At 54.0% G+C, this 22,221-nt stretch overlaps 1 long non-coding RNA gene across 2 annotated transcripts in view; it reads right to left on the bottom strand.

The window, feature by feature from the left end:
• Positions 1-5,462: 5,462 nt before the first annotated feature.
• LOC107179364 overlaps positions 5,463-22,221 on the bottom strand; it is a 192,348-nt gene continuing 175,589 nt past the window's right edge. For both annotated transcript variants that reach the window (XR_006210999.1, XR_001509967.2), the window contains exon 3: positions 5,463-5,843. This is a non-coding gene — a long non-coding RNA (uncharacterized LOC107179364). The remainder of the gene's footprint in view (positions 5,844-22,221) is intronic.

Below are 22,221 nucleotides of genomic sequence, written 5' to 3' on the forward strand. Positions count from 1 at the left end.
TCATCCAGGAAGAATTGCCAGAGGATTAAAAATCGTGCCGAGTTCAATCAAAAATCACCACTGGAATGTGAAAGGAACTTTCTTAATTAAGCCATTCCAGAACGTTCCCAACTCTTGGCTACAGGAGTAGTGGCAGTGAACCATTATATCCTGAACTGGCCCTTAAGGTGCATCCTCTGTGGACAGTTGCCAGAGTGGCCAGGGCCCTGAGGGTCTGACATGCAGCCCTGTGCCCTGGTGGACTGTACCCACCGTGGTAGGTGTCAGCGAGCAGCACCCATGAGGCCCGAGAAGCCACAGGCTGCAGTGGTTTAGAATAGACTGGCTCGCACTGAGGACGCTTGAGGCAAAGGGTAAAGAATCTTTCAGGTTGTTGAGCTTCATTGCAGCTCATACTTGGAAACTGGAGAGATCAGGTGTCTGTCCAGCCCCTCTGGTCTGGACGTTTCGCTCCACGGATCGTGAGAAACCCTGGTCAGACCCCAATTAGCACTCACAGTGTTACCTTCAGTGGTTCGTCTTTCAGTGCATCTGGCTGAAATCACTGTTCAGCATGAACAGTCACATATGAATGCGTAGCTTTTCCTATTGCCCATAATTATGCTCAGAGCCGAGGACGGAGGGGCCCCACGAGGACCACCTGGTGGGCTCACAACCCCTTCCCCCCCGAGCCTCCGTTCCGGGAACTGGGCAGTCCCTAGGCCAGTGGGAGCCCTGAATATAGACAGCTTCATGACCAGGACGATGCGTCTTCCACACCCTGCTATCCCCATGCCTTTAAAACCCAGACCTGAGGTTACAGTAACAGGGAGGAAGGTAGGCAAAGGACGGAGAAAAGGAGGAGATGGAAAACAATAAAAAAAACAAAAAACAAACAAACAAAAAAAAAAACCCCACCGTTTGACAGAACTCGATAACCCAAAGTACATGGTGATCGGTGCCGGACAGCATACAAAAGCCAAAAGGCAGGTCCCAGGACGGGTCAACTTAAGACTTAATATTTGCTTTTCACTAAGCAAACTAATAAATCCCCTCCCGTTGTAGCCACACAGAGCGCCCAGTTTTTATTTATTGGTCAAAACTGCAGGCAGGTTTCCCCCCTGCTCCTTGTCACCCGGGCAAATAGCAGTTCCCCCTTCCCCGTGCCTGCCATCAGTCTGTATGTCTATTTATCTTCTGCCTCAACAAACTCAAGTTTAGTGCAACTGACAACTAGTGCAAACAGCTTTGAAGTATTCTTTGGTAATGGACTTCCCAGGACAGCCCTGGTTTTTGGCTTGTGCAGCCGAGGATCAAGGGAGAGGAGCTACTTGGCAGAGAAAACGCAGGCATCAGCTGGGTCAGAGGAGGCTTCGAACTTGACACATGGGAGGGACCTGAGACGATCACCAACTTCCCTCTCCCATTTGGTGGAGGAGAAAACTGAGACCCACAGAAACGGATCTAACGCTGAAGGACGAGGGTACAGATGTAGCCTGGGCAAAGAAGGTCTCACTCTGAAGCAGAGGTGGGGGGAACCAGCCCTGCTTTCCACCAGCCTGGCATGAAGGGTCTTGTCCAAGGTCAAGGGCCATTCCCAAGGTCAGTGTGATGCCCTTTAAAGCGTATCCCCCTGAGCAGAGGGCCTTACTTCACTATTAGAAGCTCCTATCTCTCCATCACCACCAGGGTTTCCCTTTGTAGATGATCAAAAGTCCCTGTGGGTCAAGATTCAGTGCCATGGGAAAAATCTCACAGGGAAGCCTGAACAAAATCTTGGGGCTGGGGTGCTAATTTAAGGTTCTGTTCGTAATGAGTTGCAGCAAGATGAATTGGTTCAGGATGTGGATGAAATGCCTTTACACTGTACCTTGGGCAACATCTGATTTACTCTTCTCATACTGAGCCAAAACCCCCCAGCAAATCTTCAAGTCATGGACTCTATTAAATAGGATGGCCTGTGGATGTCAGAGACAGAAGAGGCTTCGGGGATCACATGGCCCGACCCCTCCATTTTACAGGGAAGGATTGAAGGTGAGGGGCTCTCTGAGATGAAAACTCAGGTTTCCTGGTCTCCCCACTCTGTGCTTTTTATCAGCAGAAGACACACGAGATCCAGAAGCAAGAGGCTGATGTGTGTCAGGGAGAGGGCAAGAAGCATCTGCCTCGAAATCTCATTAAGAACTTGACATTCAGGGTCTCTTGACAGTCTATGAATTGCTCTTCAAAATCCTACCGCTTCCCCAACCAGGCTGAATACCACCCACCCCTCTCTCACCATTCTCTCCCACTCTGCCAAAATGGCTGCCTCCCGCAGGCCTGGACGGTCCCTCGTCTGATGTTGGAAAGGGGATTCCTGCATCAGTCAGAGGTAAATCTAGATAAAGGTGATGCTACAGACCACTTTGAGCTCTGGGGTTCTGTGTTTCTATGTGAATGAGAAGATAAGGAGAGAGAGAAAGAGGAGATTGTTGCCTTTGGCACAACAGCGAGACTTCTGGAACCAAAGACTGTACGTGGGACGTAAATGAAGGAAATGTCTGAAATGAGTTCGTCTTTGTAAAAAGAAAAACAGCACCCAAGGAGCTGGGCTAGTGTTCCTTCAAGGGCGGTGAAGGCGGAGAGAGTCTGAACAAGGGCAAAGACTCAGGTGCACGGGGGAATCTCAGTTTTTACACAGGAGTAATGAGAGACTGGTTCCTAGACTTTTGCGTGCTCATTCTACCTCAGCAGGCAAAGACCTCCCTGTGGCCACAGCGTGCAAGAGGAGCGGGATTAGCCGAAGGCTCGTGTTCTAGTACCGCAGACACTCATGCCCATCTTTCAACAGCAAAGATGGAGGCCTGATCCCTTGACAAGAAGCAACAACTTCAGAATGGCATGCAATCCCGAAAGCCTGGATCTGCCTAACCTGAAAAGAACCTGTAATTTGCCTTCAGGTTGTTCTTACTTGTCATGAACACCGAAAACTGGGCAGACACAACCTTCCCGTCCTCTACCGCCCACGACCACCACCAAGTTCCGCTCCTTTATCCCAGATAAAGTCAGTGTCTGGAAAGGTAAGAGTGAGCTGGGAGGTCCCATTCAACATGATTGGAGTTGAACTCAAAGGTTATCTAGGAGACTTTGGAGAGAAAGTACACACTTGGGTCCAACTTACATACCCTTGAGATTTCAAAGAATCCTAGAGTTCAAAGGAATTTCAGGAAGTCTTCCAGCCAACTCCTTTGCTCTCCAGACAATGCCATCCCAATCATTAAAATTTTTTTTAACGTTTATTTATTTTGAGAGAGAGAGAGACAGAGTGTGAGTAAAGGAGGAGCAGAGGGAGAGGGAGAGGGAGACACAGGATCTGAAGCAGGCTCCAGGCTCTGAGCCATCAGCACAGAGCCTGACGCGAGGCTTGAACCCACGAGCGAGATTGTGACCGGAGCCGAAGTCGGATGCTCAACCGACTGAGCCACCCAGGTGTCCCATCCATCCCAATGATTATTAGCTCTTAGCCTCCATCTTGCAAAGATGCATAATTTTCTTCTTGGCTTATTCTATGTGGTAAGTGCGTGTATCTCACACGCATGTGCACGCACACGTCGTAGTCTGTTTTCTCCTGTTCCCGGTAGCTGTTTTTGTTTCCTACTGAATTGCTTTGTTCTTAATATGAAAGGTTAGGTTCATCTTTTTAAGTAGGACTGTATTGGAGAGGAATCCCTGATACTTTGAATGGCTGCCATATCCACTACCCACAGAACTTCTTCTGAAGCATGTGGTCTCGACTGGTTCGTGACACCCAGGTTTTTATTCAGTATCATGGAACCCTACCACCCTGGAAACACCAGATTTGGTCAAGATTGGTGCTTGATCCAATGGCATCCATCTGTAGCCTAGCCGGTGGTCAATGACGTGGTCAGACACAAGGGTTCCGAATGGCAGCTGGCCAGACTAGAGAGCATCGGCTCGCTACAGCAGGTAAAGCAGCAGCAAAGGCAGTGTCATCAAGTCACCCACTAGCGTGACGGTTATTCTGGTCTGCCCAGGGCTGTCCCAGGTTTATTGCTGAAAGTCGTGTGTCCCGGAAAACTGCTCAGCCCTGGGCAAACTGGAACAGCTCCGAATGCGAGAAGCAGGAGCAGTGATTCCTGCTGCTGAACAGAAGGTCAAAATGACCATGGTGTCCGAGTTCCTGCTCTTCCTGGAAACTCTGTAGCGAATGGATATCTTGAATGACTTTGGGCTTCTAGAAAGGTCTTGCCGGGCAGCTGCTGGGCAGACTGTTTCCTGTCTACCTTACTTCCATTCCAATGCAACTTGGAATAAACCCTCATTCACGGAAGTGATGTAAGTGGATCTCTGTTCCTTGAAACCTGAAGGAATCTAACCAGGACGAGGAGTCTGTGTGCATGTCAAGGAAGGAAGGCACAGCCCACAGACAAGCCTCACATTTCAACAGCACGAAATTTCCTCAAGAGGGTCCCCTCACTCATTTTGTGGTGAATCTGAGATGCCAAGAAGGTCCCCGTTGTTCCCCTTAGAAGACACCAAAGTCACTAAACGGTCACAGAAACCCATCACCTACAACATAGAGAAGGTGGATATGTACAGCTTTAATTCTTTCTACAAAAATGAGCCATCCGTTTTTTGGGGAAGCAGGACGTGCAGACATCGTTGGCTCTGCAACGCAGACAAGATCGAATCTAGAAGTGCTTTCAGCCATGCACATGGTGGTGACAGAATATTTGACTCGTGTTTCACGGGGCCCAACCTGCCATCAGGAGTGTCATCGGCATTCTGGGGGACGAGGATCCTCAATAAACACACCAGCTCTGGCAGCCAGATTGTCTGTAAGGAAGCACCATGTTCTGGCATGGGTCCCAACTGCCACCTGCGTGGTGAGGAGGGGGGGGAGGGGGTCTTCATAGCGGGCAGTGCGTCTGCCTCGACAGAAGACAGGTGGGAACGAGTGTAACGGTATGTCAGTTATATGTCACAAATACAGTTTAAAAAAGGTAGAAGGTAGCCGGGATGAACAAATCGTCTTTTTCACTCTTCCAGACATACACCCGCGTGTGATCCGAATGAAAGAAGCTGGACATGGAGGACGCCAGCCGTCCTGAGCCAGCTCCCCTGCAGGAGCCCCTCCGGTGTCCCTGACACTGGAGAGCCCTGAAGAACTTCGGCACTCACCTGCCTCGCTCTGGAACCCGAGGGGGCCAGATCCCAAATAAGGGAGAGGACGTACTATTCCAATGTTGCTCACAGAGCAACGCAAACACCGGCCGCTTTAGAAGGAACAGGAACGAAAATTAAAATCCCATTTGACCTAAGTGTAGTTAACTATTCACTCTGTATCCGGCTGGAAGATAATGGAGCAAACAAGAATGACCGCGTCCAAAGGCACAGCAGACGGGGGAGCCGGGGGGCAAGACAAAGGGTGCGGTAGAAAGCCCTGTGGTTCCCGGGGATTGGGGCGTGGAGCGGGGGGGGGGGGGGGGGGGGGGGGCGGAGTCTTAAGACCAGGCGACGGTACAGGGAATGTCTCCCACAAGAAGGAAGGACGAGGTCTGTGACGATGGTGTCTCGCCAACTATATGCAGGTCACGTCCGGCTCACGCAGGTCCACACACGGACTACTCCTCAGTGCACGAGTCTTTACTTTCTCCTCCAATGTCCTCTCCAATCTAGAACGTTCTTCATTCTCCAGAAGAGGAAGTCTTAATCAGATCCAGAGCTCTTGCCTCTTAGGAGATGGTCCCATCTTAGCCGGGTCCTTCCCGGGGATCCTGGCGGCACACGCCAGCCCGACCCGGCTTCCTGGCGGGACGTGTGGGCAAGGAAGAGGAGCCCTTAGCCGCCCCTCCTTTCCAGGCCTGTGGACCGAAACACAGCATCAGAGTTAGAGTCTGGCTTCCGCTCTTTCAGCAGTGAGCTTGACTTTCCCGTCTTTAGTCCACAATGTTCTAGCCGGTGAACAGAACCTCCAGCGCTAACCACGCTATCTGAGCTAGGACAGAAAAAAAAGAAAGGCGTATTTATACCACTCAAGGAACTCCTACGCGGAATGATCACGGGGAACCCTCCACACAGACCTCACCGCGATACCCACAGCTGACTTAAAAAAAAACAAACAAAACACACCGAATACAGCCAGCCCAGAGCAAGTAGAAAATTTTCTTTTTCAGCATTTCACTATGATGTCTGTGAGACGTGGTGCCAGAAGCATGGAGGTGTTAGGTCACCCACTTTATAGGTGGGAAAACTGAGGCGCAGAGGGTGCCGGTGTTCTCAGTACAGGATGACAAGGGCCTGGTCCCTACCCTAATGTTCACCTTAGCTGAGACTTCTGTCTATTCTCACAAATCCCTCGACAACTAATGAGGAAATGATCCAGGGCAGATGGGGCTCCTTAGAGGAAAAGGAAAGACACAGCTTAACACATTCTCTTTCCTAATGCTGACTGCAGATGAACGAAGACGGGTTTGGGCTCTGCATGCTTCTGTCACTTCCCGCCACCCCCTGTGGCCCCCTTTTCGGAGAAATATAGCTAGTGCCACCAAATGCCCCCGGGGGACTTCCCCATTTTAAAATTGGCGAGGCCCAGCAAGGCAAGCCAGGGGCCTACTCACGGGCACAGATATCCCAGGCCTCACGACAGCAGCAATCACCGTCAACTCACACGGAACAACTTGGACAACTGCAAATCCATGCAAATCCGTACGGGGAACCCAAGTCCCAGACCGGGCCAGCTGAAACACACAGGCAAACCGGCCCTCGCGGGCCTCGGGAGAGAGGGGACACGGATCAAGCTCGAGGGACGCACGCTGGGGATTCCGGGGGCCAACAGGCCCCCTTCCGCCCCTCTGCGGACCTACGGACGTCACAGCTTAGCCCCGTGCACCCTTACGAAGGGGTGCTCTCCTTCTTGCGGGCTTTGGCTACACCCCAGGCAGGGATGTGTGCAGCTGCCGTGATCCCCAGAGACAAGGTGCTAACTGTCAGAGACGGGAGGAAGTCCCCGCGGGCTGGGAGGCACCGAGCAGAGAACTCAGAGGACATTGCTCTGCAGGAGAACCGCAAAGGGCGAGTGTGCGTGTGAGAGCCACCTACCCGCAGAAAGCCAGCCAATGTGCCTACGCGGAGGCGCTCTGGCACTCCAGGAGGCTCTCTGATTGGCGGCCAAGAGGAAACCGTAAGTCTCACCCAGGTGTGGCCTGGGCTCTCCAGACACTCTTTCATTTGGACCCGAAAACACCCCCGGAACGGCCCCAAAGTTGTGCTAACTTTTCTCTGGTCTCCTTCCCCCTCCCGGGCAGCGGCCCTCTGCACAGGCTCACGGAGGGCCAGGAGGAGCCTTTTCCCCAGGGAGACGCACGCAGCTAGCAAATTAATTGGCAACAGCGGGTGAATCACACTGGGACTTCCTTCTTGTTGCCGGGCAACCTCATGCACTTGGCAGAGGGACATTAAACACAGAGGGGAATGTTGGGAGGCATTTGCAAAAATAAAATAAAGAGTAAAACATACAACACCCCAGACTCATCCCAGCAGGCGGACCCAGCCAAGGCGGGCGGGGGGTGGGGGGTGGCGGTTGGGATGGGGTGGGGGGCGATGAGGGGATCACTGCAGGGAAGGAAAGTAAGGTTAGGAAAGAACCAGCCCCACAGAGAAGCACACCCCCGTCCTCCCTCCCCACATAACTCTGCTCCGGGTAGTAGCATTTCTATTTGGCCAAAGACACGCCTCCGTTAGCCTAGAGAAAGGCAACAAACAGGGGGCTCAGGGATTAGCAGGCAGCTAGAGGTTTGAGAGATTACCCACAAACCAGACGGTTTTGCGAAGCTTGCTACGCGACAACTGTATCTCCTGTTTATGCTTCTTCAGCGTGCATCACGCCCAGGTGAAGTCGAACTGCCACGTCCAGGGCAGGATTCCCTTCCCCCAATCCTTTCTCCACGTGAATGTTTTCGTGCCCGTTGCCAAGGCCACTGGGAGCTGATCAGACAAACCTCTGACACACCGTGTTGCCCTTCAGAACCAGTCTCTGGCCTTTTTGAAAACTCCCGGGACAGAAGTTAAAGGTATGGAGAGTCTATGTAGGGAACAGCTGATGGAGGAAAGACGGGGGCCAAGGAAGGAAGAATGGGAGGATGGGGGCAAGAGCAAGATAGCCCCTGTGGTTGGTGGAATATCCGCCCCCAAAGACACCCATGTCCCAATCTGGGCAACCTGTGAACGTTCCCCTCTGTGGCAGAAGAGATCTGACATACAGAGGTGATTCTGGAAGACCCGGGTAGGCCCCACATGTCACCACAGGTGTCCTTACAAGAGGGAGGCAGGGGGAATGAGATATGAAAATGAAAGCAGGAGCCTGGAGTGATTCAGGAAGGATTCAGAACACAGAGGCCTTCAGAAGCTAGAAAAGGCTAGGAAATGGATTCTTCCCTAGCCCTTCCAGAACAAACCAGGCCTGTGGGTACTTTGAGGTTAGCCCGGTGAAGTGGGCCTCCAGAATGTACGAGAATACATTTGTGTTGTTTCAAGCCACTGCGCTTGTGGTGATTTTACAGCAGCCACAGAAACTAATGTTGTCAATCGGGCCTACCATGCCTCTGTCTCCCGGTAAATCTATAGAAGAGGGTATTGCGTTAGGGATACAGGTGACAATGGAATGCAGCTGGTCAGAAGGGATGGGGTCCCAAATTTGGCTCAGAATCGTCTACCAGACACCCTGCAGGCTCAGAAGGGAAAGGTCAGGTCTCTGAGAGCAACTGAGGCAAGAAGCAGTCCAGGATTTAAGCAGGCTCTCAAATTATACCGTTTGTGACTGTCACTTGGGCTGATGGCTTAATCTCTGAAAGCCTCAGTTCCGTCAACTGAAAAACAGCTGTAGCCTTTCTCTAGATTTCTGTTATGTGGGCGAGAATGCTCTTCTGTCTTAGTAAGTCATTGCCAATTTAGAGTTTTCTAGTAACCACGATGGAGGCGATATTGTCACAGATCTAGAAAAACAGGATTCAGAGTCAGTCGAGAGTAGTGACTCTCCAAGTGTAACCTTGGACTGGCAGCTTCAGCAGGCACCCGGGGAACTTGTTAGAAATGCAAATTCTCAGGCCCTGCCCCAGACTTACTGAATCAAAACCACAGGGGGCTGTTCTGTAGCTTGTAAGATGGTTAGCAGCACCCTTGGCCTCTACCCACTAGATGCCAATAGCACCTCTTCTCCGTGTGGCCATCAACACTGTCTTGGGCATGGTAAGAAAGGAAAGGGGGGGGGTCATCAAAATCACTCCCAGTTGAGAAAGGCTGCCTCTCAGGGGTGGTTCATTCTTGACCTTGGCTGCACATTAGAATCACCTGGGATGCTTTTCAGTATTCCAGTGGCTGGACCTTGGCCCCAACCTGGAGAAATCAGAATCTACTAGGGCAGGATCAGGTGGTAGTTAAAGCTCTCTGGGTGATTCCAGTGTGCGGCTAATGCCGAGAAGCACTGCACGTTGCAGAAGGCCAGTGGGCCCGGAGGAGACACCTCTCTGAGCTGGGGAAGGGGACACACCTGAATCCTGACTATGGGAAGCACACAAGAAGCTACAATAACCATGGCTTGCTGTGGACCCGGGAACCGGCATCCTAGTCGCCAGATGGGGGTGACTAGATGGGGTGGAATAGAAATTCCTATTCCCTGTGTCACCTCATTTCCCATCAGAACTGGGTGGACACCTTTCAGTGTCTCCCATGAATAACCACACAAAGCCTCAGTTTCCTCCCCTAATAAACAGCACACAATGAACCAGCTCCCACGAGCTAGAAACATGAGCTCATTCAACAAAAAGAACTGTCTTAATAAAGACAGTGGGGTGGCAGTGGGGCCTATTTAGAAACGGGGAGCATTAATTCTCCTTCCAATTGGGTAAACTCCCCAGGCACTGAAACCACAGTCCTCCCACAAGGATGCCCCCGGAGCAAGGAGAGATTTCCCATCTATTTAACGGAGCCCTGAAAATCAGCTTGGCCGGTGCTCCACACTGGGTTGGAGCAGAAAGGAAGGAAAGAATTAAATGAGAAACCAGCAATGAAGAAAGGGAGGGCCGAACAGGTTGATGCTGTGGCTCCTCGAAAAGAAAGATGAAGTCATGTGTAAATTGTCTGTCCTGCTGGGACTGTCTTTTTCCTCCATTATTTCACTCCCTGCCTACCCTGCTGAAATGCTGAGCCAAGCTCTTCCTTGTTTCCCTTGGCCCAAACCATTAAGTCCAGGATGTCACTAGGGGAAGTGGGGGGTGGAGAAAAAAGGAGGAAGAAGAGGAAGAGGAGGAGGCGAAGAGCAGAGGAGACAGAGAGAGAGAGAGAGAGGGAGGGAGGGAGGGGGTGGGGCAGGAGTGCAGGGCGAGACAGCAGCTCACAGGGCTCTGGCCTTCTCAGGCATCCCTTCACAGAGGCACCAGGATGAGTGGGCCTTTCTGTCCCCTGCCTACGTCAGCCCCCCAGTGGCTAGCCTAGATGGAAAGATGAAGAGGTCACAGAAAAAGCCCCCCTCCCCACCTAGTGAGGCTCTCAGAAGCTAAGGTTCAACGGGATGGAGTCTACCAGCACGTTCCCAGTCTTTCCCAGAGGACCTGACTTCTGTCCTGACCACGTAACGCAGCTGATCGGAACACAGTAGAAGAAATCCAGCCGCTCTCTACCAGTGGTGCCGAAGAGGCGAAGGACTCGGGTCCCTTTTCTGCTCCGAGGGCCTCTTAACAAGTTCCTGTGCTACCAATTAGCCCAAAGCATATAGGACTTTGCTGCTGACACCGGCCATTCCCAGGGCTCCCCCATTCCTTTCCCTACACTACTGGCCTTCTCCAGAGTCAAAATGTGTCTCCCGCTTGACGAAACTCCTGGTTCCCTCCAGCCTGTAAACCTCGTGTGCAAATGTCCTGACTCTTGCAAATGTGTTAAAAAATAAACTTTAAAAAGCTTCCAGATGTTCTGTTTGTATGGGGGTGTTTCTCTGCTCCTGTCTCCGGAGGCCAGTGCACGACGTCCAGGGGCACCACCGCCTGGGGGTGGCGGGGGAAATGCCCCTCCCCCAGGGCCACACTCGACCAACTCATGCACCAACCCTCCCCCTGCAGAGATGCGACCGTGCGCTTCCTCTTCTTCCACCCTTATGGGTGAGACATATACCCCTGAGGTTTGCTCCCTGTAGTGCAGAGACCTCCGAAAGATTCCAAAAGAGCGAGCCTGAGATCCCAAATAACATGCCTTCGGGCTCTGTCTCCTCAGAGCACCCTCAAAATCCTTACACCAACTGCCTCCGAGGCAGACTCAAGTACAAAATGACACAGAGCGTCCCTTACACATGTAAGATGTGAAATCCCCACCTGCAGGGACATCCGAGGAGCTGGACCAGCTGGAATAAGGGGACGGTGCTCACGGCTGGCCAAGGCCCCTTGGGGCTGGTGGCCTCTGATCTATACAAAGGTAATTGCCAACGGGCAGCCTTGTGCACACACAGCCCCACACGCACTCTTCCCAGCACACACACCTGAGGGCTTGGGATTCTTTGCACAAGGTGACGCCTGCTCCCTTTGATGTTCGCCGGATGTGTTCCCATTGGGTGAAAACCAGACCTCAATAAAACTGGGCATTATCAAGAGACTGGTGGTTTGTGATTGCACCAGCCTGTTATCTCGGCTGCCCTGGGTGGGGCTGCTTTGCGGTTCTCCATGGAAAAGCATTAACTTCTAGGTGGATCAAAGACCCTTCTGAACCAGCCGACTTGGATCCCTTGTGTATCCACGGGAGACTGTTCCTGAAGATGGACTTTAAAGATAATAGGGACCCCAGTCCCACACTCCCTCTGCCCTCTCCTTATCATGCGGCACGTCCCTCAGGGGCCACCCAATGGCCAATCACAAGGCCCTTCTCTTCTCTTTCTTCAGATGGCCCATTAACAGTAGCTAATAGGGGACTGGGGCCAGAGAGGGTCCGGCTTTGCTGCAACAATGAGGACCAAGGGGACAGAGGGACACCTATGTGGAGATCGTGCAGGAGCTCCTCTGCCCTCTGTGAATCATGCCAGGGATGGGGTTCCACAGGAGGGCGCGTGCTACCCTCTTTCCTTAGGAGGGATAAATGGATAGGTCCCCTCGCTTGGTCCCTAAAGTCCCTTATCGGACTCTACTGTCTACCCAAATGTTTGAGGGCCCATAGCCAGCCTGCAGTGAGGACACTGTGGGACCTGTGGCTTGCCTGGATCTAGAACACCAAGGACTGTCAACCACATGGGAGAGAAAAGAGCCCGTGCACTCAAGGACCCACGCTGGCGGGCTTCGAGGGCCCTGAATGTTCCTCAGCACCTCACAGGTCGGTCACCGGTCAGCTGGAGGCATCCGTCAGCAACCACGTTTTCCTTCCCGGTGCTCAGAGGACCCTTAGTGTCTGACCCTGAGGAGGCACACGAATGAGTGAATGAATGTATGAATGACCGAACAAGTGAATCACCAGAAACAGAGGCTAGTTACCCGACAAGTGAGGGAGGGACGTGAGGCATGGACACTCACTCCTACCAACAGGAAAAGACGTCAGGCAGCACATGTCGCTGAGGACACCTCAGCTTGTTGAAATGGAGTCAAAGCGAGGTTCGAGTCCCGGGTCTTGGGCAAGTTACCTCAGTTTTCTCCAACCCAGGTTTTAAACGGGAATAAGAGAAGGATCCGTGTTGTGAGGACAGAGTGAAAGACTAACGGCTCAACAAGTAAATCTGTCCCTGTAATTGTATCTGTCTTGATCTCTACTAAAAAATGCGGGAAGGAGGGACCGTAAGTCACTGCCTCGATTATCTTCCTGGTGTAGACCAGACCTAAGAGGTGTATAAAAACTCCAGACCCATCCTTGGTACTCTTTTTGTTTAATCAATAAAGCTGTCTGTAGCATTTAGATTAACCGTTACCTCGACGCCTTCCATGCTCCCTCCAGCACCCCTAAAGCGTGTGGCAACGTGTGCCCCCGTACAGGGAGCGGGTGACAAGGGCCCCTCCTCCTGGAGCCGTCCCCCCGCCCCCCCCCCCCCCACCAAGAAGAGGATGGCCCAGCCACTGACAGGACAGGACAGGGCTGCGACCTGGATTCCAACCCAGTTGACGTAAATCAGGACTCTAGGTTTGATGCTGTTTAACCTGGAAGCACATGGACAGAAGGAAGGATGGACAGACGGACGTCCTCTGCCCACCTCCAGCTCCTGGGTCCTGCCCTTGCTTCTCTCCTCCTCCTAACTTGGGAGTCCGTGACTCCTCCTCAAACCTTGGCCGAGTGTTCTACCCCCCCACCCCGCCGCCCCATTAGAGACACTACAGCCCGAAGAGCCAGCTTAGGCCAACCCAACAGAAAGGGGCCTCTGGGGACTCTGAATGGTCTGCCCGGCCCAGCCCCAGCCCCGCCTGCACAGCATGTGGCACGGATGCCAAGGTGACAGGGTGGTGGGGGGTGGGGGAGCAGGGCCTCGGCACCCTCCCGTCACTGCGGGGCCAGGCTGTTAACCAAGGCTGCAGCTGGGCTCTCAGAGGCCAGGGGAGGTCAGGCAGTAAGTTCACAGGACAGGCCACCCACACGGCACATCAGGACCGCTGGACTGTCCCCGGGGCCAGCGCGGCTCTGGCCCTTGGCCCTGACTCGGAACACTCCACCATATGGCCTCCCTCAGGGAGGATGAGAGGGAGGAAAAGAATAAACGGGGGATGGGCAAGAAGGAGCCACACCTCCCCCTGGGCGCCAGGGACCCTTCCCAGGCTTGGGGGAGGGGAGGCTGGAACTGTCCCCAGCAGCAGGTCCCAGAAAAGCAAGCGAGTGTCACAAAATGAACTCTGACAGCAGAAACGATGCCCGCGATGAGATGGGGTCTTCCTCTCTGTGCTCTGCAGCCCCCAGATGGGTTCCCAGGGTTGGATCTGAACCTCAAACACCCTGGACCTTGGGTTACTTCACACTTTGCCTATTAAAGACCCAAACTGGATTTTCATGTTTGCAGAGACAACTTTGACCAAAAGTGTAGGCAGTGGAACAAAACAGGAACTGTCTCTCTCTCTCTCTCTCTCTCTCTCTCTCTCTCTCTCGTTCTCCCTCCCTTCTAAAACTCTAAAAGGATGGGGTGGGGGGAGGGGGACAGGAGGGGGAGGCAAACAAAATTTTGGCTGCTTTGGTACCTCTGGGTACCCTGGGGCCCGCCTGTGCTCTGTTGAAAGCTCTTCTCCCTTTCTTGGGTCCTGCAGACACCAGTCGGTGGGTCACCGGTTGGGCAGGGATGGGGGGAGAGGGGAACTGGGTGAGGCTCTGGGAAAAGGGAAGAAAGAGCTGAAGAACAGATTCTCTGGCAGAGCTGCGGAGGAAAGAGCCTGAATGCCTCATCTGGGCGGAAGGCAACCTTCCCAAGGTTCCTCGGCATGCTGGGACTTGCTGGAGACCAGAGCCCCGGCTGGCAGAATGAGGGTGGACAGCGGAACCAGAATTCAAAGGGGCAGCCGGAGGAGGGGGGCCCCACGGGGGAAGAGGGGGAGGTTTCAGTGAATCATATAAATTAGAGACAGAAAGGATGTCAGGCCACCTTCACTTCCTTCCTCTCCTAATGGGAATTATCTCATTAGCCCCGAGCTTCCCAGAGGCTGACTCTAAATGATTCCTGTAATGGGGATTTCAGTCCACAGCCTCCCTATCGGATTGGACTCCGAGGAGGGCTAAGAAGGGCTCTTAAAGGGACAGCAGCAAACCACGCCAGTCAATCTACTCGACACGGAGTGCCTTCTCCAAACACTTCACGCAGCATCAGTATGACCCTTGTGCCCTGTATTTCCACTTACAGGAATTTACTACGAGGAAGCAGTCATGGACATAGGGATAGGCTCTATAACAACATCCCCTTCCGCCAGAAGAATGAGAGTCACGTTCTAATCCCTGGAACCCATAAATGTTACCTTATATGGCAAAAGGGACTTGGCAGGTGGGATTACATCAAGGGTCTTGAAATGGAGAGATGATCCTGGATTATCGAGATGGGCCCTAAATGCCCTCACAGAGGTCCTTATCAGAGGGAGGCAGATGGAGATCGGACTACAGAGAGGAGAATGGACGTTGACCATAGAGGTAGAGATTGGTGTGATGTGGCCACAAGCCAAGGAATGTGCCAGCCTCCTGCAGCCAGAAGCTGCAAGAGACCAGGAAGGACTCTTCCTTGGAGCCTCCAGAAGGAAGAGACCCTGTCCACAACCTGCTTTGAGCCCCATGAGACTCATAAGATTTCAGACTTCTGGCCGCCAGAACCATAAGACGATACCTTCGTGTTTTAAACCACCAAGCTCCTGGTGATTTGTTACAGCAGATCCTGGAAAGTAGAATGGATATGAATCAAGTTCTTACCAGGATGTTCTTCAGAGCCTTTCGGCACAAAAGAAAACACCGCTGGAAACATCAAAGAAGGGTTCCAAAATAGCTATGCCACAGTCCTATGATGAAATACTATATGACCATAAAAACACCGTGATGCTATTCCTTAAAAAGAGAGCATTGATATAACCGAATATGGATCCTGAATATTTTCCTTGCCTTTTATAAAATTTTCTTTTTTTAAACCTTTTTAAAAGTTTATTTCTTTATTTTGAGCGAGTGAGAGACAGAGAGAGCAGGGGAGGGGCAGAGACAGAGGGAGAGAGAGAGAATCCCAAGCAAGCTCCGTGCCATCAGCACAGAGCCCGACGCGGGGTCGATCTCATGAACCACGAGATCACGACCTGAGCCGAAACCAAGAGTCGTACGCTTAACTGACCGAGCCACTCAGGCGCCCCCTTTTATAAAATGTTCTAATGGTAAGCATCTTATAACTACCTCTGGCATCACGTAAGTCACAATTTGGCAGACAGAGCCAGAATCCAAGGTCGGTACCTTTCTGGGCTCTGAAGACCGTCTCCCGGCAGAATGGCTCTGCTCCACACACACCTCAGCCCGGCATCACGGCCCCTCCAGCTACGGACCCACGAGCCTGCAGACCCTCCTGACAGGTAGCCTGGTCCCCTGGACTCCTCACCTCAAGCCTGTTCCCCTAACCCATCACAGAGCGTGTGTATGTCTGCCTCACGTGCCGTGCGGGGGCTGCCGTTAACAAATGATCACGATCTGGTGGCATGAAACGACAGACACTTCTCTTCTCCTAGTTGAGGAGGACAGAAGCCCGAAATTAAGGTGTCGGCAAGGCTGGCTCCTTCCAGAGGCCAGGAGGCGGAACCCGTTCCAGGCTGGTCTCCCAGTTGCTGCTGGCTGTCGGCCGTCCGCGACCTGTGGATGCTTCACTCCAGTCTCTGTTTCCATCTTGAGATCCCCTTCTTCTCTGCATCTCTCTGTTCCCTCTCTCTCCTCTGAGGACTTGTCACTGGGTCCTTAACTAATCACATCTGCAGAGACCCTATTTACAGACATGGTCACAATGTGAGGTTGTGGGTGGCCGTGACTTCTGCAGGACGCTCGTGGATACGCTGCAGACCGCCTTTTCTTTGGGTCTCGGCAACTCCGCAAGGCCTTCTTGGAGTCCTCCAGGTCCCAGACGTCAATCCCTTCTGGAGGGACCCAGAGGCAGACAGAGTCTCCTTAAATGAACGAACTTCCTGGCAGCTGGAGTTGCCGATGGCGGGCAGGGCAGCCTCGAGAGAGAGGTTCTGCACCACGCCAGCGTTCCCAGCAGAGAACACCCGCCTGGAAAGACTCAGAGGAGATCCTGGTCTGCAGAGGAGATCGATTTGGGTGGCCAGGGAGAGTACGGCTTTACAAGAGCCGAGGAGTTGTGCCCAATCCACTTAGAACAGTGCTGGGCAAAGAAAAGGCACTCGATAGATGTTTACTGCCTCACCAGACAGGTCCCCTTAAATCTCTACATTCCTCCTTTCAATGAAAGTGTGGGACATTCTGGAGCAAATTAAACTAAGAATTAGATGATCTGTATATTCAACGCCTATCTGTCGAGCACCTTCTCGATGAACCGCCCTATGAGATACCCGATCGGACACTCCCGTGTGCCTGTCTCTTCCCTCATGGTAAGCCAGTGACATACCAGGGCAAATCACGTGGCCAGAGACACCTCAATCTGAACCTCAGTGATTGTGTGGACTGAGAAAGAGACTTGGGACAACCAGAGTCGGTATAGGGGCAGGTGGTGGGTTCCTGGGGAAAGCCTAAGAGATCAGGCCCTGGGATCTGTATTTGCTCCTCCTTGGCCCACTGAGGAAGGGAGAGAAGGCAGAGAAGCATTTTCTGCAGCAGCAGCCCAGACTAAAAACACCTACCGGTGTGATTTATCAGCTGTGGGAGGCCCAAAAAGCTCTTAAGCCGCAGGTGGGTGCCCGTAAAGCCACCCTCCCAGGGGAGCCCAGACCTCAGGCCCTGCTTGACTGCTAATCACCATAAGAACCACAGCGCCTCGGCCCCGATCTGGGTGGCCCTTAACCGCTCCCAAAGCCTGTCACGTGCTCGGTGATCTCAGCTGGCCTCACACAAACCCTGTCAAGTAAGCAGGACAGGTGTTGTTATTATTCCCACTTTACAGATGGGGAAACCGCCTGAGCACATCGAGGACTTGCTCAGGGCCACCCAGGGAGTACATGTCCTGGTCACCAGCCCAGTGCTCCTTCTGCAGCCCAGGCTCGCAAATGGCATCCCCACCACCTATGTTCTGCCCACGAGTACTTTGGGGTTTTACACAGGAGACCACAAAGATCAGATGATGGCACCTCCTTCTCTCGGAGCTGGGCTTCTTTTCTGGACCCTGGGGAGCGTGACTCCCTAAAACTCCCACCTCTTCCTGTTCAATCAACTTTCCTCCTCCTGCTTCACAGCAGGAGGTGGACCGGCAGAGGCAGGCATGACTCCTGTCCAGGCCGGGCCACCCTTGCGAGAGCGGCGAAGCACACCTTTTGGGATCTGGGAGGAGAAGCAGCCCGTGTGTACCTCTCCGGGCACGGGGAAAGACCGAGGGCACACAGAGCTGACCCGAGTGCCGGGCTCAGCTCTCGAGCTACAGCCTTGCCAGCCTGCCCCGTAGAGGTCGTCAGAGCCGGGCCCTCGAGTTCACCGAGCTGTCTCAAGCGGCCCCAAGAAGTGGCTGGGTGACTTCAGAGAAGAGCACAGCAAGAACAACACTACCCTCTTCTGGGGCCACAGGTCAGTAGGGCAGGAGTTAATGATCGTCGGGTCGGCCCTCCGTGGGAGGAGGCAGGGTTCCTTTCCCAGGGCCGCTGGAAAGACCAGCCCATACCGCCCCAAGGCATTCAAGGCAGAGCTGATTGAGGTCCCAGAACCAGAACCCTTTGGGCAGCACCTGTAGGGTGGGGAGGGCAGGGCAGGGCAGGGCCAGCCCTATCCACAGCCCACTCCTTCTGGAATTCCCGGGTTCAGGCTGGCTCCGTGGACTTAACCTTCCAGCCAAGGTTGCCCCTCACCAAACCACTGCTTTGTCCCCTTCCTCATCCCGTGTGGACTTTGTGTCCTCCTCAAGGCCCCTTGGGAGACCCTGTGCAACAAAGAGCTCCATGGGCTCTTCTGCCTTTGGGTTCAAGCCGGAGGGGAGCCGTAAGAAGGGAGTGGAAGGTGTGCAGGCTGTGAAAAAGCCCAGCCACCTCCAGCAATCTAGGCCAGCGTCCGGTTCCCATGACACTCTTACTGGCAGCGTTAATAACTAACCACGTCCCAGACAGGTGCTGGCGGCCTGGCCTTAGGAGTTCTTGCTCAGGGTTGACAGTGAGTCACTTCCCTTTTATAGTTTGCTAGCAGACTGAGTCACCCGGAGGCCGACCCTTTCACACAAGTTCTCACACCTGGGCCAAGTGGCATCCGTGCCTATACCTTCGACCACCTTTTCTCCGCATCAGCTGGGCCCTGTGAAGTGGACCCTCAAGGTCTAGGCCAGTGTCCCCGTGCCCCAGCCTCTGCCCCTCCCCATCCCTCCCCACTCCCTCAGTAGGGACAGTGACCCCGGACCCAAGGAGTCTGGAGAGATGTCTGAGAGAGGGGTACTTGACAGGTGGTCACCCAGGCCTGACAGTGAGTCAGGTGTCTCTCACCTTTGACCTTTACCCTAAAGAGCGCTCTCCTACCTGCCCACCCCTCCATTTGCACACAAGGATGACTAGAAGTGGAAAGTTCTAGATGATGAGCCAAAGGACAAAACTGTGAGGCCATAAGTTAGCTCCATCACCCTCAGGAAGGACAGAGGCTGTGGCTGGTAAACTGAGTCCCATGACTGTCAACATACTCTACGTCCTGCGTCAGGTGGGAGGCAGGACTGGCCTGGCAGGGCCACCTTTCTGTGTTTTCTGGAGATACACCAAATCAACCTCACCTGGGGGAGGGTGGACCCCTCTTCAGGTTCCCCTTCCTTCCCCACTCTTGCATGGTATTTCCTATAATTTTTTTTAATTAAAAAGAGAAAGAGAGAGGGGGAAAAATGAAAATTATGAAAATGAAAAAAAACAGGAGGCAAAAAAAAAAAAAAACAAACAAACCAAACACCTCACTGAAATAGTCTGGGGATTTACTTTTTTTTTTTTTAATCCTCAGAAAGTCCCTCCTGCTACCTGGTTTCTAAAACAGACGATAAACACAGATGACATCAGATTGGACAGACTGGGCACCTTACCGCCAGGGGCTCCCGGCAGGTGTGAGACTGACAGGTTGAGAAAAGATGACACTCTTTCTATCATTAGAAGATGAAAACCAAGGGGGGAAGATGAGAGGAGAGGCTGAGTGCCGGGTGTGGTGGGAAATCTGACACCCCGCCAGCCGCTGGCCTTTTTGGGTGAACTCCGCTCGTCTAGATGGGGTGACAGGGCGCTCCCTTGGGGCAGGCGGGTGTGTGTCCCCCACCTCTCAGGTGTCGGAGTGCAACTCACTCCGGGGCTCAGAGAGCGAGGCTGCCGTGCTCTTTGCGGCCCGGAGCCCCCCGGACTTTCCAGACTGAATTCTGAAATCGGCTTTGGCAGCTGTGGCTCAACCCCGTGTGGCGTGAGGGGCTCTGTCTGCCACACACGTCTCGCACATACTGCCCGAGGACGTGGCCGGACAAGCTGCGTCCACAGCACCGAGGGTGCAGATGCCAGGAGAGAGAGGCTCCACCCCGCCGTGGCTGGCTCAGGGAGACCAAGTGAGTCATCAGGCCTGAGCAGTGACCATGATGTCCCAGGGTGAAAAGTGGGAGGCCCGGGGATGGAGCCCGCTGCACAGACGCGAGCCACGGTGACTCACATTTGGACCCCGAGGGGAAGTTCCATCCGCGAGTCCTCTGGACGGCTCCCGTCCCCCGGCTGAGGTCATCCCCACTGGCGCTCGGAACTGGGGCTTGCTTCGTTCTTTCTCCCAGAGCCCCGGCTTTTCACTCTCAATTACGGTTACGGCAGAAGTCCGTGTCCTAGCCACCTCTCTGTCCCCACCACACACGCGTGATGGTTGGACCCGAGGAAAGAGCAGGTCCTCCCTGGGTGTCAGGTTTTCAGGTCCCCACGAGAGCATCCCCACGAGAGCATTCTAAGAGACACGCTGTTTGAGGGGTGAGCTCTGGGGCACAACGAGCCTGCCCCAGCCGGGCGGTCACTCTGACCGCAGGACAGGAAAGACACACGGGGAGTGAGGACAGCCCCGTCACTGTCAGGCTCCCTCTGACGGCAGGAGGAAGAGGTGAGGAAGACACAGGTGCTGCAGGGCACCAGGCAGAGCCCCCTGAAGGGCGGCAGGGAGACCACAGGGATGGCCGGGATCAGCCTCTCCGGTGTCCCGAGGGCAGCCTGCTCCCTCTCCTGTCCTTCCACCACTGGACGGGAAAAACGGGGGCATCTGGCCTCTCTCCTCCCAGAATTCTTCCCCCATTCCCTTCTGTTTCCTCTTTCCCTTTGAGCTGAGCCCACAGCCTACAGGTCTCATGCCCGATGGCTTCGAAGGCAGGGAGGAGAGGAGACTGACCCTCACAGGGAGCCACCACCCCAGGGCAAGAGGCTAGCCTAAACGGGGCAATCACAGCTCCTGAGAAATGGCCCCGAAGCTTCTCAGCTCATCCCCACCTTAAATGTCATCCCGTTGTCACACGTATGTGATTGGGTGGGACAGGGATAGGCACCCCGATAGCCCGACCGATCGTGCTGTCACCCCTCAGCTGCTCTGCTCCTCTCCGTTTCCACACAGCCCCCAGGAAGGAGGAGCACAGCACACGCGTCTCAGAATCCTGCTGTGGCTCCCAGTTTCCTCAGTGGGAAAGGCTGATGCCCCCCAGGCTCTCGCTGGCTGGGGCCTCCTTCCAACCCCACCGGTGCCCCTGTCCTCAAAGACACCAGGTGGGCGGGGGCCTCGGTCTCAACGCCCCTCTTCCCTCTGTAGAAGCTCTTCCCAAAGTGTTCACGCGGCCAGCTCCTTCGAGCCTGTGCTCAGAGGTCCCCTCCTCAGTGAGGAGCCCTGCCTTATTCAACACTGCAACCCGCCCTCCCCTCCCCTGCCCGCACACTCGGCCTGCCTTTCCTGCCTACATTTCTGTTGTTTTGCACAGCCCAGCACCTTCCCAGGTACTAGGTGATTAACATATTTACTATTTTGCTGTGTAGCATCCACCCTCCCCACACTCTCGGCCAGTTCTGTGACAGCAGGATGGCGTCCTCTGCCTTGAGCGCCCCGGCACGGCCCGGGCACCCAGTAACGCTCCGTTAGATGAATGCACGAGCGAATGAAGGAAAGAATGAGGAACTCGCTGCCGTTCCCAAGGGCATGGAGGGCTGTGTATCTCAGGGAACGAACTGCTATTCAGGCTGAGGTCACCTGGGGAGGGAGGGGAGAGGGCGGGCTAAGGCAGAGGGAGCTGTTTTCACAAAGGCAGTGCCCACAGTTGGCCTGGAAATCCCCTCGGAGTCACTCATTAACACCCCGCCCCCCACTCACGCTCCCCTGCCAGTCACCCGAACTGTAGACGGCGGCCACACTGACTTCCCCGACTGCCTCCTTCTCAGGCCCAGCCTCCCTCCCCACTGCCCTCTGAGCACCCGGTGTGTGCAGAAGACACAGGGAGGGAGGGATGAGATGGAAGAAACACCCACACCCAACAGAAAATAAGCTCCCACTCTGCCCCCCCTCCCCCAGCTGTGAAGGCACCAGTGGGGGAGGGAGGCAAAGGTGAGATGAGGTTCCAGTGCCCTGCGCCCCATGGTTACGGGGTTTTGAGGAGGTGAGCACATAGATGGCAACATGGCGGGCGGG

The sequence above is a fragment of the Panthera tigris genome, chromosome E1, assembly GCF_018350195.1.
Source record: "Panthera tigris isolate Pti1 chromosome E1, P.tigris_Pti1_mat1.1, whole genome shotgun sequence".
Lineage (NCBI taxonomy): Eukaryota > Metazoa > Chordata > Mammalia > Carnivora > Felidae > Panthera > Panthera tigris.